General features: G+C 26.0%; 1 protein-coding gene and 2 long non-coding RNA genes across 9 annotated transcripts in view; 2 read left to right on the forward strand and 1 right to left on the reverse strand.

Moving 5' to 3' along the window:
- Positions 1-25499, forward strand: part of LOC147816935 (uncharacterized) — a 266782-nt gene that overhangs the window by 106606 nt on the left and 134677 nt on the right. The gene's annotated exons all lie outside the window — the stretch shown is intronic.
- LOC147816939 (uncharacterized) overlaps positions 2529-25499 on the reverse strand; it is a 41651-nt gene continuing 18680 nt past the window's right edge. The window contains exons 5-8 of one of the 7 annotated variants that reach the window (XR_015429562.1): positions 17551-17668; positions 13263-13352; positions 8495-8738; positions 2529-4346 (exon numbers count right to left, since the gene is read on the reverse strand). This is a non-coding gene — a long non-coding RNA (uncharacterized LOC147816939). Of the gene's footprint in view, positions 4347-8494; positions 8739-12841; positions 13353-17550; positions 17669-25499 lie in introns of those variants that run through there. The other 6 variants (XR_015429564.1, XR_015429574.1, XR_015429572.1 and 3 more) reach the window with 6 other exon arrangements.
- On the forward strand, positions 7764-10785 carry LOC147816940 (uncharacterized). The gene is made up of 2 exons (XR_015429575.1): positions 7764-8174; positions 10679-10785. It is a non-coding gene; the product is annotated as an uncharacterized LOC147816940 (long non-coding RNA).

The following is a 25499-nucleotide window of genomic DNA, read 5'->3' on the forward strand; positions in this document are numbered from 1 at the left end:
GTGCCAGATTTAGTTAGGTAAGTATTAGTGACATGGGATTGTTCTAAGTTTTATAGGAATTTTATGAAATTTAGGACTGATAATTAAGTAAGGAAATTGTATATTGCTAATTTTAATTTTTAATCTCTTATATAAAGCCAAAAATTTTTACTATTTTTAACTCCGTATTTAAAAGTGCAATATAGAATTTTTTACAGAAGATTGGATAGTTACTGTTAGCTTTTTCTATGGGGAAACTATAAAATATTTTTGTAGTTGCTTTATTTATTGAACAATTATAGAAAAATTTGTTGAATTGTTACAGTTATTTAAATTATCCTTATTATTAAAAACAAAGTTTTTAAAGTAATAATAAAGAACCTATTTCCATTCAGTTAACATACTTAAAGGTAAAGAGAACCTATTTGATATCTTTCAACAAAAACTATTGAGATCATTAAGAAAGTATTTTAGAAATTTATTAATTGATATATGCAGGGATGAGAGTAGTCAGAAAGTAAAAAAGAGGAAATCCAATATATATATATATATATATATATATATATATATATAAATATATATATATATATATATATATATATATATAAATATATATATATAAATATATATATATAAATATATATATATAAATATATATATATATATATATATATAAATATATATATATATATATATATATATATATATATATATATAAATATATATATATATATATATATATAAATATATATATATATATATATATATAAATATATATATATATATATATATATATATATATATATATATATATATATATATATATATATATATATATATATATATATATATATATAAAAACAAAAATTTGACAAAAAAAGTTTGATTTTTAAACTTGTAAACCATGTGATTATAAATCCCGATATAAGGCTTTTAAATCACGTAAATATGAAACTCTACATCGAGTTTAAAAAATGCGAAAATACAAATCTTGATGCGTAATTTTTAGATCACGATGCATAATTTTCAAATCGCGCGATATTACAACCGCAAAAACGAATCACGACATTGGATTTTAAGCTCGCGTGAATACGAATTGCTACATAGGGTTTTAAAAGCTCGTAAATACAAATCGCGATATTGGTTTTTTAAATCTCGTAAATAAGAATCTCGATGTACAATATTTAAATCGCCTGAATAAGAATCGCAACGTTCAACTTTTAAATCAGGTAAATACGAAAATCGATGCTTGATAATAAAATCGCGATTTTAAAAATGCATAAATACAAAACACAATATTGGATTTTTAAATCTCGTAAATAAGAATCATAATGTACGATATTTAAATAGCGTAAATAAGAATCGCAATGCGCAACTTTTAAATCTCGTAAATAAGAATCATAATGTACGATATTTAAATAGCGTAAATAAGAATCGCAATGCGCAACTTTTAAATCAGGTAAATACGAAAATCGATGATTGATATTAAAATCGCGTGAATAAAAATCGAGATATTTGCTGAGTCTGGACTTGGGATTTCTAAAAGGCTTGTTTGTATTGTTTTTGTTTAGATATAATAAATAAAAATTTACATGATTAATTGAATGAGCAAATAAATATTTTCACCACAAATCCACCTCTATTTTTTTCTCTCTTTTTTTTGTTTGTTTTCACGCCAGAATACAAGAAGCAGCGACGTCTGAATTACGAAAATACGAGCTATCCCGCCAACAAATAAAAAATACGGAAAATCTTATTTTCTGTGCATGAAATCGGAGAAAATAGCTAATATAAGTAAGAATGCGGAAGGGTTAGCAGCTAGGACGCAGTTTGAATTTTCTGCTTATCTTTGAAAATCGTAAATAAATATAATTATTTTACTTCAACGACTGAATTTTAAAAGAAAAGCGGGATATTTATATATAACACAAATGAAACATTTAGAGAATCGGAGTTTTAGATAAAAAGGCTGAAATTCGAGAGACAAAAAAAATCTCATCCCTATATAAAGGTCAACCAGTTTTCTCCCAAGAAAATGATTTTTAAACAAACTTCAGAGGAAGGAATAAGGACTTCAATGCTTTCGGTCTGCGGAAAATTAAATTCCTGATAAAATATTTTAACTAAAGCAAAAAAAAATTTCAGCGGAAATTAGCGGAGAGAATGGAAAAATCTGAAAAAAAGCGGAAATCCGCGGAAGAATCTCATCCCTATATATGGTAAATGGGTCTAAGTTTTGTGCCTTTTATCATTAAATTCCTAAGTTCTCTATAATATTTAAATTACCAGTAATAATATGTTTATGTTTATCAATAATATTTTAATGTTTTCCTTCTTCACAGTGACATTCATAATCGGATATATAACTTTTCCCAAAATTTTTGATAACATCATTATAATTAAATATAGTTCTACCAAGAGATTTATTATATTTAAAGCTTTTAATTATGTGAAATTCTTTTAATGGAAATACATTTTCAAAAATATTATGAAATTTGATCTTATTGAAAATAGAATTTTGAAAGTTAACGAAATATTAATTATCTAAATTTTTCTTTTTATTCAGGGAAATTTTACTCATTTTAGCTTTTACAAGTTCGAAACAAAGTAATGTAAATTAATAAAAGAAAAGTTAATAATAAGACCTTGAAGCTTATATACATCATTATTTTTAAGGGGGGAAATAAAATCTTTAATTGGTTTAATATTATAATGTTTATTAAAATCTTTTTCCATTTTAGAAATGAAATTTATATTTAATTTGTCACTATTAAGAGAGTTTCTATTACGTCTTGATCCCCGTTTACATCGATTTGTACGCTTATCTTTTATATGAAAAAGTGAATAAGTTGAGGAGTTATTAAAGTTAATCTGTGTATGTTGGAAGGTATCGTTTAGCCCATACAGCAAAATTGTTTTGTATAAAAGTCTGCAGAAATTTTCTTTTTGTAGTCTTAAATCTAAATCTTCTACTATATCTAAAATATTAATTTTGACACTGTGAAAATTATGTTCCCTATAATGATTCAATTCCAGATTATTGATAATTTTATTACTGTTTATTGTTATCAGAACAGTGTTGATTAATTCAAATATTAATATAGTTATTGGTTTGTCCAACATATTTCATATTATAAAAACCACAGGTTTACATATAAATAAAATTTTTACTTATACAAAAAAAAATGGAGCTATCGTTATTAAGAATCGTATGTTTGTGGTCAATATTAGGGCAAGTTTTGCACCTTTTAACACCACACGCTTTATAAGCCAGTAAAATTTCAGACATTGAATGTCATACCTGCCAACATTGGAGAAATAAAAGAACAGATTTTACTAATGACATATTTTAGGCTACAAATAAAGTTTTGATACATCACACATAATCAAGTAACTCAAAAAGAGGAAGATATAAAATTTGAAATATTAAAAGCAGTTACAGTTAGTTGAAGTAAAAAATTTGTATATAATTCGTAATCTCAAAATAATATTTTTTTAAAGCAATATTTATAATTACTTAAAATATAAACACTCAACATACTGCCTGGCAATAGCACCTTTTGTTGAGGAAGAAGAGAAGTATTTTTGCCATCAATTATTTTATAGGCAAAAAGTTATTTTAAAAATTTCTTCAACAAATACGGAGAAATTTGAGAATGTACAGGTAAACAGGAGATAGTTATAAAATACAGGATTCTTCATTAAAAAACAGGAGACTTGGCAGGCATGGAATGTAATTCAAAAAATTTTTATCTTCCAGAGTAGCAAGATGTCTATCCGAATTTCCCCTCTGAATTAGGCTCTTTGTACCGGGTACAACATGAAGAATAATTTAAATAGTGAAAAAAAATTTTTTTTAACATTAAACATATTTTTTACCAGGCACAAAATTGTTATAACTGTTTAAACACAAAAAAATAGGCTCATAGAACAACACCCTAAACACACACAACGTCCCAAGCACACGAAATTAGAAAAAAGAATTAATAAATGGAAGCAAAAGGAAAATAAAAGTAAGTTAATAGTAGATAACATTAAGAGCTAAGCTGCATTAAATATAATCACTAAAACATAGCATAATAAATAAATCTAAAAAGGACAACAACAAAAAAACGTATTAAAAAATAAAACTTGTTTTTCTTAATTTTCTTTGTTTTTTTTGTTGTCCTTTTTGTATTTATTTATAATGCTATATTATATAGACATATATACACACGCAGAGCATTAATGAAATAACAACAAAATCTACATGCCTGTATCAGGTTTGATCATGTGTCAGTGCCATTGTCATACAAATCAGCAACATAAGTAGGGAAAACTGCACAGTGCTAGTATAAGAAACTGTAGTCAGAAGCATCCTCTTTAACCTGAAATAAAATAAATTAAATTTAGTAGAAATATTTTTAATTAGCAAAAATAAGTTTTAAAAAGCTGATAAAAAATAACTTGAAAAGTATAAGATACAAAAAATGCTTATGACTTCCACCAATACTAATTACTTATAAAAGCGAGAAGAGTTTTAAAACTTATTAATTTTTGCTAATAAAACTGATGGGCTCAAGATACATGGTAACTAATCAAGATACATGGTAATACATGGTTAGCAAAGAAATACAATATAAAAAGAAATTATTACCAGAGAGGTACAAAGACAAAAAAATTTCTCATATGCCCATTTTTTTGGTTCTCATAAAGCAGGACCAAATGTCCAAAAGCTATGTATGAGAAAATATAAAGAAGACCATTCAGATCAAATTTCTGATTCCAGTAAATTAATTTTTTGCAAACAAAGAAATATTATCTATCTCATTGAATGCAAAACCTGCTCTTTAAAAAATATATTGGACAGACAAGCACTGAACTTAATAAAAGAATAAATAGTCATCGTTCAGTTATTAAAAACTTTCAAAAAAATAATAATTCTGATATCGAAATTATTCACTTCCAAAAACATTCTTTTAAAGACATTAATATACTTATTCTTAAACATATTGAAGATTTGAATCTGAGATTAGATCATGAAAATATTTATATTTGTAAATTAAAAACTTTAAACCCTTATGGACTTAATAGTAAACTTAATGGAGAAGGCAGCCTCGATTTAAATTCTGTTTGTATTTACAAAAAGTTAAATATTTTTAACGACAGGTTTGTTAAAAATTTAAGAGGTAACAGGGGTAAGCATACGGACAAATCTCATAAAAATAAATTTAATGTGGTCCTTTTCAGAAATTTGTGTTCTTTGGCTGTTAGTGATATTAACATAAAAAAGGTTAAAAGCTTCATCTTCAGTATTAAGAACTCAGTGTTAAAATGGTTTATTAAATTTCAAATGAAACTTGTCAAATTTTCAAATCCTGATTTAAAATTTATTGTTTCAGATCTTATAAAATTTAAACTTAATATCCACAACTTTGATACATTAAATGTTTCAGGATCTAATAAAGAATATTGTGTTGTTAATTTTCTTGATAGGGTTTTTGAAAGAGGTTCATTACCAATGGTTGTTAATGGTCTTGGTAACTTTTTTCCTCTTAAGGACAAGATTAGTGTTTCGATTTGTTTCAAATAAAGCAAGACGTTGAAGAATATTATATGTAACTATAATTTTTACTGTCAAAATTTAATGGAACTTGAGGATATCTGTTTGTGTGACCAATTGCATTATAAAGATTTTGTTGATAAAGATCACGGACACATAGTTACGGGTAACCTTGACCTTGTTACTGATAAAAATCTAAGGTTGCTAATGGGACTTGGTACAAAATTTAGACCAAGAAGAAATTATAATTTGCCTTTTATCATTTCCTCAATTAGTAAAGATTTAGACGGCTTTATCGCAAAGTGCTCAAGGAAATATAACTGGCCCATAGAAGGATTTTTCGAATGGAAATATAAAATTTTATATAATTTTAAATTGAATTTTTTAAATAACAACACAAAATACCAAGGTTTTTATTTAAATTCTGATATTGTTAAATCTATAGAAGTATTGAAAAGGAAATTTATTATTTGTGTGGTTGATAAAGCTTTAAATAATTTTGGCTTTATGTGCAAAAAATTCTTTAGAAATATTATTGATTTTGAATATGATAATAATGATACTTTCCTTAAGATTAACAGCTCTATGAAAGAAATTGAAAATAGAATTTTGGCTTTTCATAAAAAAATTGGATTAAAACCAAATAGTTTTAATTTCCCATACTTATTTCCGACCATTAAATTTCATAAAACACCTGTTAAATTTAGATTTGTTACATGCTGCACAGGGTGTTATAATTCTGTTTCTGGTAAACGATTTTTTAAATACTTAAACATTATTTTAAACAAAATTATTTCTAATGATAAGCATTTTATCATTACAAGAAACAAATAAAATAAAATAAAAATATGACCACCGAAGCCGACGTCTTCAGGGGGTACCGGCCTCGGTAGCCATTAAAAACAAAACCATTTATATTTGAGGGAGAAGCAAAAGCTTAAAATATCTCCCTCAGTACCCCGATGGTTTTGTATAGAGGTCCAGGAAAAACAAGATACATTCAAAATAATAAACAAATTACGAAAAGAAAATCAATCAAAATCATCAGAAAATTAAAAACTCACAGTCACAGGTCAAGAATCAACTTCAAAAGCAAGTGGAGGAAAAGAAAACACTAAAAACTGAAAAACCAACGCCCCCTATAATAATGCGCAGTAGAAGTTTAAAAATGAAATGGAAAAGGTCAGGAGAAGGAGATACGTAGATAAATTAATAGAATGCTTAACTGGGGCTGCTCAGTTAAGACTAGAATTGCGCCCTGTTGAAATAAAAAAATTATATAAAAACTTAAAAACCATCAATCATTTTTTTAATTAAAAAATTAACATTACAAAAATTAAAAGGAAAATCATTTTTACTCAAATTATTTAAAAAATTATCCACAGCTTCCCGAAAATTATCCCAGCCTTTCTTGTATTGATACTTTTTTCTGAAATTTCTGCTGCTTCTTAGCGCGTTTTTTTCAAAGAAGTTTTTTCAAAGTTTTATTCTTTTGATCTTAATTATTTGTGATTTCTTTCAGCATTTTATCATTAATAACAACCAAGAAGTTATTAAATATTTAAACAACACTCGTGTTAATACAATTCTTAACTATGATTTTGAAAATCTTTTTACCAGTATTCCTCACAATAATTTAAAAAATATTTGTATTGAAATTTTTGAACATTATTTGATTAATGAAGGTATTGACAAGGAAGACTGGATTAATTTATGCAATGTCAACATTTTTGAAAATTACTTTTTTAACGGTATTAGTTTTTACAGGCAAATTAAGGGTATTTCTATGGGTAATAGCTAATATTTTCCTTTATTTTTATGAACATAAATTTCTACAGAATAATTTTTTAAAAGGTTTCAGGTTCATTGATGATTTAATCATCTTCGATTGTTGCGATTTTGATTTGATTAATAATATTTATCCTGAAGAACTGAGTTTAATTAAAACCAATTCACAAGACTCTCGTGCTTATTTTTTAGATCTTGATATAAATATTTCTGATAACAATAATCTCATAGGGGTTTATGATAAAAGGAAGGATTTCAATTTTAATGTTATTAGCCTTACGCATTTTTATTCCAACCTTTATTATAAAATTTTCAAGAACATTGTATTTGGTCAAATATTGAGATTCAAATTCATTTGCAATAACCGTATAGATTTTTTGACCGCTATTGAGGTATTAAAAAACAGCTTAAAGAAAAATAAATTTCCTTTTGACTTTAATAATTTTGATGTTTTGATTAAAGAAATTTTAAAAAAATCCTATTAACTTGGCCGATATTGAAGCCCGTCTAAGCAGGCCTAGACGGTGAATTATTTGGTTTTCATCTTGTTATTTACTGGGATTTTGTTTTCATTTACAGAATTTCTTGGGATTATGTTTTCTTATTCTGTTGGGATTTTTTAGACAGATGGCAGCACTTGGATTCTATTGCTCTTTAATTTGTTGATTTTTATCTAGGTGTCAGCACATTATTTTTTGAGCTGATTTCGAATATATAAGGAATTTCTTTTTCATTTTTACTAACTGTAACTGTTTTGAATATTTATATGTGCTTTGGGGGCAGTTTTTTTGATGTCATCTAAGTGTTTTGTATATTTGTTTCAGTAAAGGTGATTATGTTGCAAATTTATATGAATGTTATAATGGTAAATATTTTTTTAATGTGGTAATTATTATTATTCTTTGTGCTTGTATTTTCATTAGGGGCCTCGGGGCACTGTTAGTTTTGGCTTTCCCACTAACAACAGAAAGGCTCCTGTGTGTTTACAGACAGGGTGTCCCCTGATGAAGTGCTGCTCTGTAAACACACAACTTTATTTAAATTTTATTTAAATTATATTTAAATTATTTTTGAGTAAATTTATATTATTACTAGTAAAATATAAAGAAATTATTATGTAGTAACATAATTTATAAAAATGCCTTATTAAAGTTTGAGCTTATTCAATGAAACTTAAACACTAACCTTGAAATGCTAAGTACCTTCTGAGAAGTTTTTTGAGAGCTTGTTACAGACTGAATCAAATTTTGATACAGCTGATATTGTTATATTCGGAAAAATTTTCTTCTTTACATAAGTCAAAAAATTTAACTAACTCATCTCATCAAAATTAGGAATAAAAAAATCTAACAGCATTACTGCAACAATGTATGCTTTCACACAGAGAAAGAGAGAGATCGAATGATTCTGACAAACCCCACAACATTTCCTAAAATCAAAAATGAAAAGTTCAAAATGAAGCAATTTGATGGTTACACAATCTAAAGAGGAATACATTTTTATACATGCTACAAAAATTATTATTATCAGTTATTGAATTTATTTGCAAATATCAGAAAAAGGTAAAACAATCAGTTGAATAAAGACAAATACACAAGAAATAGACAAGACACAAGACATAGACAAGACACAATGAATTCAATAAAAATTAAGACAAATTTAACACAAAAGTAATAATACAAATTTTGATTTAAAAAGAAACATAATTGGGTTCTTAATATAACGTTAGAAGTAATTTAAAAAGTAGAACATTACACTAAAAACTGCTAATTTGAAATAAACGTCAAAAAATAAAGTTTGGAAAAGAATGCAAATGTATGAGAAACGCCAAACGAATTTTCAAACATGATTATTTAATATAAATAAGAATATGTAACCAATTTATTTCCTTAAAAAGTTTTCAGCTTAGAAAAGCAGCAAAATTCATATTATGGTTAGATCACACAATGACAATTATCGGCAATGAAACTGGCAAGTCAATCGCTATCCTCCACTTTCTCCAAAAATTGCTCGAAAATCCTCATGCGATATAGAAATCACGGTTGCCCGAAATATTAGCAACTGCTCAGGCAATTTTTCTCTCTCCATTAACACTTGAACAATTCAGATCATTTGCTTTTTATGACATTTCAATTTTGTGGGATGACATATACAAAGGTAAATAAAAATGGCGGCGACGCTGATGAGGAAAATAATCTGATGAAATTTTTTGTTGATGAAACAGAATAGTTTTTTAGTTCAATAATAACATTTGCCTTTAAATTAAAGCATTAAAAATACTTTTACATGATGAGATGAGAATCTCAATGAAGTTGATGTACCATAACAGGAACCTGCACATCATTTCAAAAGTGGTGAGTGCAGTAAACTATTTTCTACATTTTCTTTTAAAATATTTATATTTGGTTTAAACTAATAAAATTAAAACTTAATATAATTTATTCCAATAAAAGTTTTAATTACTTTGGATAGAAATAATTTCTATTTTAATGTATGTAAAGATTTATACTGGTGAAAAACTTCATTTTGAAATATCCGCCAAGCAACTCGCCAAACTTTGTTGCATTATTGTAACATAAAATATAATAATCATTGTATTTTTTTATTTTTAAACTTTAATCGTTATTTCAGCTGATTGTTAAAGCATGTGTTTGATTATTTGAAAAATTTATTTTATTTTTATTATCATTATTATTGAAATAATTATATTATTCTTCCCTAAGAATTCTTTTAATTTTTGAAAAGTTAATTTTAAAACAAGTTAGAAAACATGAATATTTATCTTCTCTCTCACAAAGTTACACCATTTTTCGGTAATTATTGAAAAGTTTTAAAAAAAACGTAGTAGTATTATACATAAGAAGTAATTTTTAAAAATACAAATTCCCAATTCGCTTATCTGTTTCTACATTCATCCCCTCTTTTTTTGTTAAATGATGATTTGCATAATATTTTGTTTATTATTATTCAAAGTTAACTCTCGATACTTTACTTTTTATTTATACTTAACATTTATCTATTGATACTTTACTTTTCTACAATGGTAGTAAGTATGTAAGTTTACCTTGCTAATTTTTCAATATACTTTCTTTTTTAATAGTCTTCATTTATAAATACAATTTATTTTTTTAAAACAAATTTCAGCCCAAACGTTAAAGCTACAAAACCAAATATCTGCCATCTTTCATTAGAGTATAGAAGATCATTAGATCTTAGAACTATAATCAAAATATCTGGCAAACTTTAAATCAGTTTATAAGGGATACTTGACGGCTTAACTGATTTCAAATTAATGGTATTTAATCCCCCTTATTCTAATGTTAATGCGTAAAATTTTATCATGATAGTGATTTCTTTCTTTTATTTCAGATATTTTGTGGAATCTTGAAAGGTTTTTTTGGTGAAGAAGGAAAGAGTTGCAAAATTTTTATGAATGAAATTAAAAAATAAAAAATGTAAATGAATAATGTTCTTAACATTTCACTTGACTTTTTCAATTGATTCTTGTATTATTTAAAATACAAAGCCAATAACAAAATAATAGGGTACATGAAAAAGTATGCTCTTTATAAAATACAGTTTTTTTTCCTAGTTATTAATGAATTTATATAGTGTATATATTACAATAAATTTGTCTTAAAATAAATGATGTAACTTTTAATTAAATTATCATATACCAATAATGAATGCTTTAAATTTTACAATAATAAATTGCAAGTATAAAATTGAAAATCTTCGTATATTTCAAAAATAATTTTAAAAAGAAATTGGTTTTTCATAAAAATGATATTCCTGATATGCAATGAGAAAATGATGAATAGAAGTTATGATCCCTTAATGCAATGTAAATTAATTTTATGACAATAAATCCGGAGACATTATTTATTGTGTATTTTTTAGACTAAAGTAAAAAAATAAAATTGATTTGATAGATCTATTAGTTTTGATGTTACAAATATTTTAAGATTAAAAGGTAAGTCAGAAAATGCATATTTCATACATTAAACCCTCATTTCCTTTTAAAAATGATTTCAAAGGTCTATTTTATTAAGTTAAGCATAAAAAATTGAATTTGAAGAAATGTCTCATTTGTTTAGATAGCAATGTCAGTTGCATAAAAAAGACAAAAAATTGTACTTTCTACACATGAAACATTTAAAAAATTTTGAATTGCTTCACTATTAAATCAGACAGCTTGGTTTTATTCTCATTCAATTTAGTGTATACATAGCAAGGTTTGAGATTTTTTTAAAAAATTTTTTTAAAATTTTTTTTTAAAAAATCAGATTTTTTTTTTATTTAAATCAGATTTTTTACTTAAATACACTGTAAGAAAATTAATTTATGATTAAAAATACTTCATAAATGTTTAGTCAAAATTAAATTAACATTAAAACTATATTATAACAATATTTTACGAGCTTTAACTTACTAAAATAATTTTTCGTTATAATACATAGCTTTGAATGCATGGGCAACCATTTTGGAACAAATGCATGATTGAAATTTAAAGACTAGATGAAATAGAGAATTTAAAGAGTACTTCAGGGGTCTGTTTATGTTTTTCTGAAAGGCACCTATTTTGTGAAAATTTAGACATAATTTGTGAAAATAAAAAATTATATTACAAAAGCAACACAAAAATATTGTAAAAATATGTATTTATCGCTTCCTACAAAACACAAAACTAAAATTTTAAGAAAAAGTATTTTGTGAAATTATTCTACAGTTTTTCCTAAAGTTGAATTTGTGAAGGTAGCTCTAAACGGTAGTAAATTTGGCTCGGACAGACCCCTGTACTTTAATTATTAAAGCAAAGTTTCAATTAGCAAACCACAATTTTAATTTAAAATTGTGATTTCTTTTTTTTCCTCTTGATTTTTAAAATGGCAAAATAAATGTAACAGATTGTGTTTATAAATGTAGTCATTCATCAAAAAATAAATAAATATTTAATCTATATATTTTTATATAAAAATATTCATTTTTAATCCTACATCAATAAAATATAATGTGGATTTTAATTCCATACTTTTTCAATCAAAAGGTAGAATTTTAATTAGCATTACTTGCATTTTTTTTTTTAAAAAAAAGTCATGTTTATTAATTATTTTCTACAGCTATGCAAGTCTATATTAAAACAGCATTAAATGTTTACTTCAATCTGTACTTTCAATCTCAAGAATCAATAGATTTTTAAAAATGTAATTTCAAATGTGTTGGAATTGAACACACATCAAGAAAGAGAGTAATTTCGTTAACTAAAATTAATTGATGTAGCAATTTATTTGAAATAAATTTTAAAACAAAGAAAAGAAAATAATAAAAGTATCAATATTTGAAACACTGTTTTTTAACTTTTAAAATCAATATATATAAAAAAAATTAGTTGATTTAAATCAATGATTTTTTAAAAAAAATCATTTGATTTAAATCGCACTGATTTAAATCAACAAACCCTGATACAAATCAATAAAAAAGGACTATAATAGCAGGGATTACAATAAAAAAAAATAATAATAAAATAACAGGGATAACAATAAAAAAAAGGATAATGTGGTATAATATACAAATGAAATCAGCTCCAATTTTATAAATCAAGTAAAATGCTACATGCAAATAAAATGACAATAAAAATTAAGAGTTATTTATTCAAAATGCTAAAAACAGCAACGCATAATAATTTTACATAGAAAAAAAATCTTTTTTTTAAATGACTTTTTTTTCATTATTTAAAACTCTTAGGGGGAAAAAATCTAGAAAGTTTTAAACAATTTGTTTGCACATAGTTCTAATCTAAAGAACAGCTTTTCCAGTAGCGGCATTCTAAAATTAATAAATGGGCTTTTTTGTCAAATTTTTTGTTAAATAAAACAATTTCTGCAAAACCAATTTGGAATAACTTTTTAAAGTTTTTCCTAAAATCACTTAGAGATGTAACTGTATTGGTTACCCTGAAGGATTGAGCAGGTATCATAGTAGGTATTACTGTTTGAGGATAGCCATAAACTGGAACATTGACCATTCCTTGCCCAACAGCAGCCTAGAAGAAAAAAAAATTCCATTCATTCCATTTAGGCTTATCAAAAAGAAATTACATTTTGCTAACATTTATAAGCTGGTTAACTTAAACCCAGCGGTGAAAGTATGATGGAATTGAGAAACAATGTAGTTATTTAAATAAACAATCTTTATTTTTTTAGATAAAAATTATAATTTAAAATATTATACCAGAATCAGGGTCTGTCAAGACATTTTGTGAAAGGTTCTGTTTTTGTAAAATTGTGAAAAAATTACTCGTGATTTGTGAATAGAAAATAAGCGTTAAGTCACATTCTTTCAACCGCGGTCCTGTTTTGTGAACTTGTGCAATTAGGGTCCCGTTATTGCAAAAAACCTTTTCAAAGAGCTTTTAAATTGTAAATGGACACAAGATTATGCTCAACACTGTAAAATTATAATTGAAAATATTTAATTTTCAAAAATAAACAGCTATTGCTGCTACTAAATTGGAACACAGAATATTCATTTCGGACAAATAATGGAAACAAAATCACTCACATTTTTAATAATTTCAGTGAACACATTTTAAATAACATAACTTAGTCATGTATCACTCTTAATGTGTTACACATTAAGTAAACTTAAACAATTCTTAAATTTATAATAGTTTTTTTTAAAAATTGATATAAGTTAATTTTTATTTACATAATATTTTATCAATACATTTTATGAATAATATATTGCTCAATTATTTATTTAGAAAAAAATATCCTTTAATATCAATAAGAATGTACACACGATGTTTGTAGAAGTAGATATATTTTCTTTGAATACTACATTTTGAATGTATAAATTTTTTTTTACTTCGAAGAAGTTAAGGGATCTAATATAAATGAAATGAGATCAAACTTAGCCTTAGAATTAAAGCAGAAAAACATGATTAACAAAACACTCAGCATCAGTCAATTTTCCCTGCCCATTTACAATAATATGCAAACATCTTTCGAGTGTCACTTGTGAAGGGTCCGATTAAAAGATAAATTATTTTGTGAAGGGTCCGTTTTTATGAAAAGGTATTTTGTGAAGGGTCCATTAACAGACCCAAATTTCTTCTAAACAGACCCCTGAGAATTGAGACAAAATATTCTGACATAATATATTTCAATTTTTGAAATGAACTCTAAGCTTAAATTAATCAGATTCACCAATGTATGATTAGCAAGAGTTTCAGCCAGTAGTTTGAAAAAACCACATTATATTAGTAGTTCACTGCAACTACACAGAATTTACAACTACAACTTGCTACAAATGTAGTTAACCACAAGTATTTTTTTAAAAAATGAACTGACTACAAACTATTTTTGTATTGTAGTGACTACTTTATTACTTTGAGACAAACTTTGCTAGAGAACTTAGTTTACACATATATTCAAAATGGGTGTGAATAAGAAATTGGCTTACATTAAAATACAAGGGAATAATTAAGATACATTTATTCATGTTCACATGAGCCAGTTTGTTACTCCAAAAAATGCGTTTCGAATTTGATAATATAATCTTAAACTTTTTACGCATTTTTCCATGAGAATGGTCCACATATTATAAAAATGACTTGTTTATTTTTTCTTAAAAAAATATTTAGATATTTTTACAGCAAACAAAACAAAAAAAAGGGTACATAGCCAAATCTTTCAACAAAAAATAAGCACCTTTTAAGTACTTTTTAAGCTCTAAAAAAATATTTTTAAGCATACATTAACAAAATGCAAAATTGTTTTCAAAGAGTTTACATGATCGTGATAAAATAACTAGTTTTTGACTAAGAACTCTTTTCTTGATTATATTAGCCACCATAAAAAGATCGAGAGATTTTTCTGTCCGAAAATGAGGGTGGAAAATGAAACCTGGAATTGAGAATATCTAGCAAAATACAGCAGAGTTGCACATGAGAGTGCTAGAATCTCCAAGAACTCAGGTCAGGAGACGCACATGCGGTCTCGCAAGTATTTCATGAAAAATGAAAAGTGATAGCTGCTTTCATACGCAATTGGACAGACGATAGGCCGAAATGGATTGTGGTTGAATGAAATGCGAAAACGTTGAATAGAACAAGGTGAAAACCACGCTTTAGCAAAATACGTGCCGAAAATCGACATGGTAAAGAAAAAAATCTTTTTCAAAAGCACTTTTTAAGAATACTCAAAGAAAAAAGCACCTTTAAGGGTTTTAAAAAAAAAGAAAATCGAAAATAAGTACCTTTAAGGACATTTTAAAAACGCTACACAACATGAAAAATAAAAACCTTTAAAAAATAAAGCCTAAAATAAACACCATTTGCTGAAAAACAATAATTTTTTCTTGGAGCCATTCATATCTCTATATATCATAAACTTTTATTCCTAACTCTACAAAATTCCTAACTCTACAAATGCGAAAACGTTGAATAGAACAAGGTGAAAACCACGCTTTAGCAAAATACGTGCCGAAAATCGACATGGTAAAGAAAAAAATCTTTTTCAAAAGCACTTTTTAAGAATACTCAAAGAAAAAAGCACCTTTAAGGGTTTTAAAAAAAAAAGAAAATCGAAAATAAGTACCTTTAAGGACATTTTAAAAACGCTACACAACATGAAAAATAAAAACCTTTAAAAAATAAAGCCTAAAATAAACACCATTTGCTGAAAAACAATAATTTTTTCTTGGAGCCATTCATATCTCTATATATCATAAACTTTTATTCCTAACTCTACAAATTTTCTTTTTTAAAAAATCCCCAATTTGAGCATTCCATTTTAATTCTTTCAAAATTTAAAAAAATGGGGGGGGGGGGCGCGAACAAACTGAAGCAGATCCAACACGGAAGACGTTGGAAGTATTATCCGTCCAATTCTTTCATTGCGGTGTCACATCATTATTTGATTATTTTGCAATTTACGACAAATAATATTTTCATTATAAAGTAATAATAAAGTACATATTATTTTAAATAATTTTTAACCAAAAATATTTGTTCATATCTGTCCACATTGGAAAAATAAAATAACGGAGATTTTACTAGCAGCATTTTTTAGGCTATGAGTAAAGTTTTGACACATGATGCATAATTATGTAAGTCAAAAAGTAAAAATTCAAATTCAGAAATAATATAACACTTACATTTAGCGAAGTAAAAAATATGCATACAAATCTTAGTCCAAAGAAGATTATTTAAAACCATTATTTATAATTACTTAAACTATTTTATTTGAACAGCTGACCCAATTCTGGGCTTACGATTGCCAATGTTCAACTCTGTATTCTTGTAATTTTGATCCCAATCCAGAAGGCGAGGGAGCTCCTGGATCAGTACCCCCAGAGATATTGATTTGTTATGGGAACATGTAGGACTTTGCGACTCGACAGATTTAACATGCATCAGTCACCATTCACTACACGGGGAGTCTTCGGTCGGTTTGGGATCGAACCCACAAACTCTAGGACATGGGCCCAGTGCCCTACCAACCAGGCTATCCCAGCCTCTTCTTAAACTATTAACATTCAGCATACTACAGTACTAGCAATAGTATCATCTGTTGAGTAATAAGATAATTATTTTTGCCATCAGTGGATATTTTATCACCAAATTTTTTTTCTTAAATTTCTTGAACAAATACGGAGAAATTTGAGAACATATGGGTTAACAGGAGATCGTAAAATACAGAAGACTTGGCAGGTATGTTTGTTTTATTTTTTAAAGAAGAAATAATTTTTTTTCTTGATAAATTCAAAAATCAAATTGGAAAGATATTAATTGTCCTATGGCATTCTGGTCTCTTGCGTTTTCTCAAGACTAATTTCAGCCCTCAGGAGTTCTGAAGAGTGGTCAACTGTTAGAAAATAAAAGAAATAGCTTTCTCTGAAGACAAAAGTGAAAAATGTTTTTGAAATTTGAAGTGCACAAACATCTTAACAAATCGAACAAAATTTTATAAACACTTTTTTTAAAGTCATACAATATGCAAGTTAATGTAATATTACATTTTTACAAGAAACATGCTATAATTATCATTCTTGAAATTGCACTTATGCAAACTTAATTAAACTTGATATACGCTTTTGTAAGTATAAATTCATGCCTAACAAGTAAGGTAACATAGAGGGCAAAATTACAAGTTTGTTTCTTTTTTTTTTTTTAAATAAAAATTTTTAGCAACCTTGAAAGATATTAAAATCAATTTTTATAAAAATATTGTTCTTACCACAGGTGGTACATTCTGTGGCACACCAACATAGTTTGACACAGGCGTATTTGGACTCCAGTTCACACCACCAGTTCCAGAAGAAATTTTTGGAGAACCCCACTGATGACCACCAGTTCTAAATTTTGAAATAAAATGACAATCTTTAAATATTTTTAATTATAATAACCAAAATATAAGTTTTGGTAAAAGAATTTGCATTTTAATTATCTCCATTAATTATAAATAATTTAATAAAATTTGTACAAAAATATATTTGACATAATATATGCAAGCATTAAGCATAGAAGATTTGGGCATCAGAGGTCCACATAAAAAAAAAATTCTGAGAAATTAAAAAACTAATTTTTATTAATTATTTTCTCAGCACATTTAGAACAGTTTAAAAAAATTTTCAATTATTTTATATAAAAAAAAACTAAAGAAATATTTTTAATAAAAAAAAAAATATTTCAGATCTAAAGAAAGTGGTTTAGTTTACACAAATTACAGTGATTCTACAAATTAATAAGTTTTCTAAATCTAAACTTAGGATATTTTTAGTTGATCATAGACACCTACACCGATAATTTCGCCGTCTTATTTACAAAACAAAATAGAGCTAAAAGTTTTCATTAACAAATTTCAAATGCAAAATAAAATGGTTTAATATATGGACATAACATGTTACAAACATAACATTAGAAAACATAAAATATATTGTGAAACGAAAAAGTTGAAAATCATAAAATGTTACAAACTACTCCTCATTTTAAAAATTATCTATCATCAAACATATTATAATTTAAATTTTTATATATTTTTTTCAGCAACAGATATAAAATATTGCTAAATTTAAAATATTGCATTTTTAAGGTTTGGCAACTTTTATGAGCAGAGTGGTCACTCAAATTAGATTTCAAATTTCCCTTATTTTCCAGGTTTTCCAAGTAACTGTCTTAAACTTCCAGGTCTGTATTTCTTTTCTCTTATAAAGTGCAGGATGTGTACGAAAAAAGTGTCTATATTACAAAATATTTTATTTAAAATCTTATTTTTTTAACACAGCATCTTGAAAAAAATAATTTATCTTGACAATTTTGCAAGATTTTTTTATTTATTTTTTAATGTTTTGGTACAACATTAACTTTTAGAAAATTAAGACATGGAGAAAAAATATGTTTAACTTGTAGAATATATTGTTTTTATTGAATACAATTTTTTTAATGTGTTACTTTAAGTAGTTTTTGCTCAAAGTGTAACTAGAAAATGGCAAAAAAGAATGACCAATAAGACCTTGGATAGGTATTGTTTAACATATTTTCATTAAGCAAAAAGGAAAACCGTTTCAGGTGATTATATATTAATACATTTTTATAATTATAGTGGTCCCGAAAGTCTTCGTTCACTTATAACTGTTATTGAAATAGGCAATAAAAATTCATTAATTAAAATTAATATAAGATGTATATACATGACAATAAGATGAATAATATAATCTTAAGCAAAACTGCATGGAATATTTTAAAAACAAAGCAAAAGTTTATTTTTAAGACATCAATAATGAAATAGTAAGAAAAATTAAATGTTTTCAGATTTCTGAATTAAAATTATCTTCTGTTGCTTTAATTTTTTCACTTCATTATTTTTCATTTCATTTTTTATATATTTATTTGCAATTTAGTATCAAATTTGAGACAGCAAAATTATATATTTTTAAAAATTAAAGTTATATTTTAATTTTTGCTTCACCGTAAGTTTTTCTTTTATCTTTTAAAAACGCCTCATGGTCATAATAAAACACTAGTTGATTATTTGTCATCATAAGAGGTAAATCAGTAATGAATATTGTTAAATTAATATATTGTGTCCTATTGCAATTTGCGATAAAATGCTGTAAATGTGTAATATGCAATAAAATGCTTAAAAGAAGGACTTCATATCAGAGATTAAAATTATAAAATTTGTGGAAAAATTCATAAATTTACAATTGAGCGTTGAAAAAGTTTCTGTAAAATTTTATAAAAAATGTTCTGCTCGAATTTGTTCAGACAAAAAAAAAAAAAAAAAAAAAAACTAGTTACATTTATTTATGAACTTATAAAAGCTATTCTAGAAGTGAAAGGAAACTCTAATATATTACTAATTAGAATATTTACTAATAGGCAGAGATTTTTTGAAAGTGTACGATGACTTTTGTGCGATAAAGTGATTGTTACTTTTTTATGATTGATTTCTTACAAATAAACTTTTGCTTTGTTTTTAAAATATTCCATGCAGTTTTGATAAGAATAGAATATATTTTTTTACTATTAAATATCCATTCTGAAATATTCATTTAAATTAACGAATAGTCTTATTCCATTTAAAGTCATAAGTGTACCAACAATTTCTTGAATCACTGGATTTACATTTCAATATAAAGCTGTACTGTAAACTGTATTTTATCTTAACAGTGCATTTTAAAAAATTTATTGATCATATTTTCTTTAAACCAATATCAAGTGAAATTTTTAAATAATGTTTTTTTTTGAATTAGCATTATTATTTTAAGAGATTCAGTATCCAAAAATAAACGTCACAAATGTAAAATTGTCTAACTTTTTGTAGCTTAATTAATTAATTAAGAAGATAAAATTCTTTAAATTTTATACTTTTTTTTCTTAAATGAAATTAAAATATTTAAAGAATTCCAATCTAAACACATAGTTTTTTAATTTAGTATAGTTAATTGTTTTTGTTTTAACAACTAGACTCTTTTACAGTGCAGAACTAAGACACTAAGTTTCGTTTTCCTTCTTTGTACTAAACACATATGAATAAAAAAAAAATATTTTATGTTTATACATCATTTAATATGTTTCCTATATATTCCTTAGTCATTGTCAGCTTTTTTAGAAAAAAAGAGGAATAGTTTTGAAATATCATCTCTGGAACGAAGCAACATTTACGAACTTTCGATATTGTGATAACTATACAATTCGAATTTTTGAATCAAAAAACTAATGTTTACCAACAAAACCGTAAAATTTGATATTAATATACAGTTAGTTCTAAAAAAAAAAACTTTTTTCAAATTAAAAATATACTATAAAAGGTTAAAATGAAATAGAAAAAATTAGCATTAATGCAAGAATTGTAACAATTTGTCGACAAACATTGATGGGGGGAAATGTCGTGATTGGTTGGTTTGCTGAGAAAAAATAATTTACAGATTTCTTTGAATGGGAGTTCAAAAGCTTTCAGAAAAAGAGTGCAATATAAAATCTATTATTATTAAATTATAACCAACTAATTTTTAGAGAATTTAATAAAGTTAAAAATACAAAAACATTTTGACTCATTTTGAAAAATTTCCAGCTTTCCTTTAAAATTTCGAAGTTTTTATCCATATTTCCCTGATTTTTCTAGGTTTTTTAAAGTATAAAAAAAATTCCCTGATAATTCCAGGTTTTCCAGGTGGGTGGCCACCCTGTAAATCTCTGAAGGGGTAGGGAATTTTCTCCAGATCCCTGTACATTTGGTACAGCAATGCGACCGACCACAGGCCTCTTGATTCCACAGATTTTAATAGCACATATATCGCATGTACTCGGTGGTATCGAGGATCGAGCATTGCCCCCGTCAAGGACTAGAATGGCCCTTAAAACCCCTATTAACCGGGAACTAAGTTTAAATGAAAAAATCTAAAGGTGAGTTTGTTTTTTTAGGGTTTATGTATTAGCATTGCAAAATTTAGATCTTAATTTCAATTTTTGAGGAACTTTCTCTTTTCCTTACTTAAATCCTTTTCTTTTTTATTTATATGATCTAAATAATTAAAAACAATTTATTTAACTTCAGTAACTATTTAAAACCTTCCAAGCATTCTGTCCCTAGGTAAATTTTACTAAAATTCCCTGTTATGTAACATTATTGTCCAATATGAAAAAAAAACAACAAAAAAAACAGGCTATTCAATGCAAGAAAGCCAAAAACTGACAGTTCAGAAAAATAAACCGAACCAACGCTCTAACTATTTTTAAAAGTGCTTCAATTTCACATACACAAAAACTCACTTATAAATAATATTTTGCAAAAAAATAAAGAATTATCATTACTTGCTTTTATAAAAAAAATTATTTTTCTGACATTACAACAAAACTTACAATTATTATTTATATTTTATGCTATTTTATATTATTGTTTATATTTTATAAATTTATATTATTTTTTACTATAAATGATTTTTATAAATAATTTACTTATTGCAATTAAGATTTTATAATTAAACAATTTCAAGATTACAAAATTAAAGATTCAAAGCCAAATTTAATAAATTTGTAAAAACGTTGTTGTGTGTAAAAACGTCTTTTAATAACAACAAATATTTTAAAACTTCCCACACTAAATATTATTACGAAAACTAATTATGAGGATTATCTTTTTACCCGTCTTTTGATACATATATATTTTTTTTCATTAATGAATATTATATACATTAAAGAATCAAGATTGATAAATTTTTCAAAATACTTTTACTCTATTTTTATAATTTATGAAGTTCTTGGAAGGAAAAAAAATTAAATCAGTATTTTAAAATAAAGTAAATGTCTCTTTCAAACAGTAAGAACATGGAATTTAAAAGTAGACACATTTCTTAGTAATTATTTCGAAAAACTTATATAGGGTAAGCGATAATTGCAAAGTAAGAAATTAATAAATGAATGTTAACAAAGTTAACCAAAAATAATCGTTTCTATTTCATGTTGATTGAAGTAGAAAATAATAATAATATTATTAAAAAAAATTTTTATAAACTCGTACGGTGAGCGATAATTGCAATATAAAAAAATAGTGAATCAATTTTTACATAACAAAAAAATACATTTTTTAATTTATGATCTTTGAATAATAATAATTATAAGTATTCGCATATTAGCATCCCACTCTAGAGTAGGATCGAACCTAGGACGCCGTACCCTTGAGGCGAACGCTGTAACCACTACACCACGACTCTTGTTCTAGACTGAGATAATTTAAATTTAAGTAATGTGTTTCTACGTTATGTTCGTTGCATGTCAAGTTGTAGCAAATTTTTACTTTATTCAGTATTTTGGAAAATTTCTTAATTTTCATCATAGTTTAGTTATATAAGAATTAAAACTCATATTTCCCTTGTCAATTACTGATAATGAGCTGACTCAATATTATCAACAAGCAAATATTTATAACCAGTTTAATGAAACAAAAATAATTATAAGTATTTAAAAATTAAATATGAATTGCAATGAAAATCTGCAATGTACAGTTTATTCGAATTCAAGAGAGAAGTAAAAGAATATCTTTCTTGGGCTCTCACAGGTTCACCCTTTTTGTTTGAAACATTTTTAATATTAAATTTACGTTTATAATCCCAAAAAATTTACGCAAATATAACTATGCAACAAAAACGTCAATTTTTCGTTAAAATAACAACTTTAAAAAACAGTCGAAAAATGGGTAAAAAGTGCACGTTAAAAAACATATTTTTAGTACGTATTTTTTATTATATATGATTTTCATATTCGATTTTATTATGAAACAATTTCTAGATTATAAAATTCAAGATTCAAAACAAAATGTAATCAATTTTTTTCTGTGTGGAAACGTTTTTCAATAAGAACAATTATTTTAAAACTTCCTACACTAAATTTTATTACGGAAACTAATTGTGAGAATTCCTTTTTATCTGTCTTTTGATACGTATGCTTTTTTTTTCTTTCAGTAATGAAGATATATACTACATTAAAGAAACAAGATTGATACATTTTTCAAAATACTTAAATTTTATTTTTGCTATTTATGAAGTTTTTGTAAAAAAAAAAAAATTTAAATCATTATTTTAAAATAAATGTTTCTTTCATTGCAGTAAGAACATGGAATTTAAAAGTAGACAAATTTCTTAGTAATTATTAAAATTATTTTTTAAAAACTCCTTTTTAAATAATATCCTTCTTGGGCACTCACACCCTTTTTTAGAAACATTTTTACCCTTAAATTTACGTTTATAATCCCAAAAGAATAACGTAAATATAACTCTGCAACAAAGCGTCACTTTTTCCTTAATAAAACGATTTTAAAACGGTCAAAAAATGGATAAAATGTACACGTTAAAATAACGTATTTTAAGTACGTATTTCTAACGAAATATTTAAAGGGGAAATTGATACCGTTAAAATAACGTCATTTTAACGTATACGTTTTAACGACTGAAGAAATGTTGAAAATCACATGAAATTAACGTTAGCCCAAAACCTTATAACGGACGAACGGATTTTTGACGTTTATTTGCCCTTTCATGCTGAATGGGATTTATATATATATATGTACATATACGTTATGAAAAGTGGTTACTCAAATTCGCTGATCGTAATATCGTATTAAAAATATATTTTTTTAAAAATCATGCAGAATTTTGTAGCAATAACCGTTGAAAAGGCGATCGAGAAACAAAACAGACTTGCAATGGAATTTGAGCAAATTGAGTGCATTAAAAAGTGACGACTCAAATTTGCAATTCAAAATTTTTAAAATATTTTGCTTCTTTTTTTGGGGGGGGGGGAGGAACAGAAATTCATTGTGTTTAGAAGCCTGAGGGCCGTAGGTTTTAAAACTAAGTTTTGTTAAAAAAACATCGCTAGCCGTACTGAAAAGTTTCTAAATAGTCTCCTGTTCCAGAAAAATAGTTGCTTTTTTAGCCTTTTCAGGCAAAAAGTTGCCATAGTTGTCTCAAACCAAAAATAGTTGCAAATAGTCACATTTTAGTCTTCTTTTAAAACCCTGTCCACTGTTTGAAAACTACCCTATAATATTTATCCTACCGAATATATGAAAACAAATCAAAATAATTTAGTTAGCCAAGATAAATGCTAATTATAAAAATACTGTGCAACCAATATTTATCGTTTTCAAGCAATTATTAAATTTGGCGCTAAGGAGATACAACTGTTTACAGTAAGAAATAATGAAATATTCGAGGGTCAAAATTTTTTGTTACAGGGTGCGTAGCCAGATTTTTCAACGAAAAATAAGCACCTTTTAAGTACTTTTTAAGCAATCAAATATTTTTGATCACTTTCCAAAAACAAAATTAGGATCTGAGCAGTAATAAAAATTATTTTTTTTCTATCATTTAAAGTTCTTAATTTATAAACATGAAGTCAATAAATTTGGAAACATTTTCAGAAACTTTACATAATGATGATGAAATAACTAGTTTCTGATAAATGCTGCAGAGAAAATTGTGAAAATCATGCAAGCACTTTTTAAAAAACGCTACACACCTTGTGGTAGCTAAGTTTATGTTTTGATGTATGATCTCTGTTTCATAAATCTCATTTAAAATTATTTTTCATAACACCACATGTAAATGATTGAACAAAATATTAAACATCATATTAAACAAAATTTTGTTACAATTCTCTTATAGCCGTAGCCTTGTAATTTTGAACCCATTTTAGAAGACAAGGGTTCGGGAGAAATTTGCCTTCGTGGAGGACTTTTTGATGGAGCAAACCCACATTTGCATTACATGGAGAGGAAAACTACGAGAACGTCCCATGGTTAGGCTGACTGCAAGGAGACTCTAACCCATGATCCGTCTACCACTGAGAATATTTCATCTCAGCACAGTGATCGGTGCAAGCCAGGACCGGAATTCGTATCGACCAATCATCGGCGGGATCGAACCTCGTTTCACCTCATTGGAAGGCGAACGCTTTATCCCCTGAGCCATCGCCGCTCTGCATTTACACATAGAAAAATTTATAACTAAAAGCATGCGGAATTTTGTAGCAATAACTGCGAAAAAAAGCAATCAAGAAACAACATAGAATTAATGGCATCAAAAAGTGATAACTCAAATGAGCAATTCTAACTTATGGGGATTTTTTTTCTTCAAAAAACAAAAATCATTGTATTTAAAAGCTCCGACAGGACGCAGGTTGTGA

This window comes from Parasteatoda tepidariorum, chromosome 1 (assembly GCF_982258835.1).
Source record: "Parasteatoda tepidariorum strain Cologne lab strain chromosome 1, Ptep-v5.0, whole genome shotgun sequence".
In the NCBI taxonomy this organism is placed as follows: Eukaryota; Metazoa; Arthropoda; class Arachnida; order Araneae; family Theridiidae; genus Parasteatoda; species Parasteatoda tepidariorum.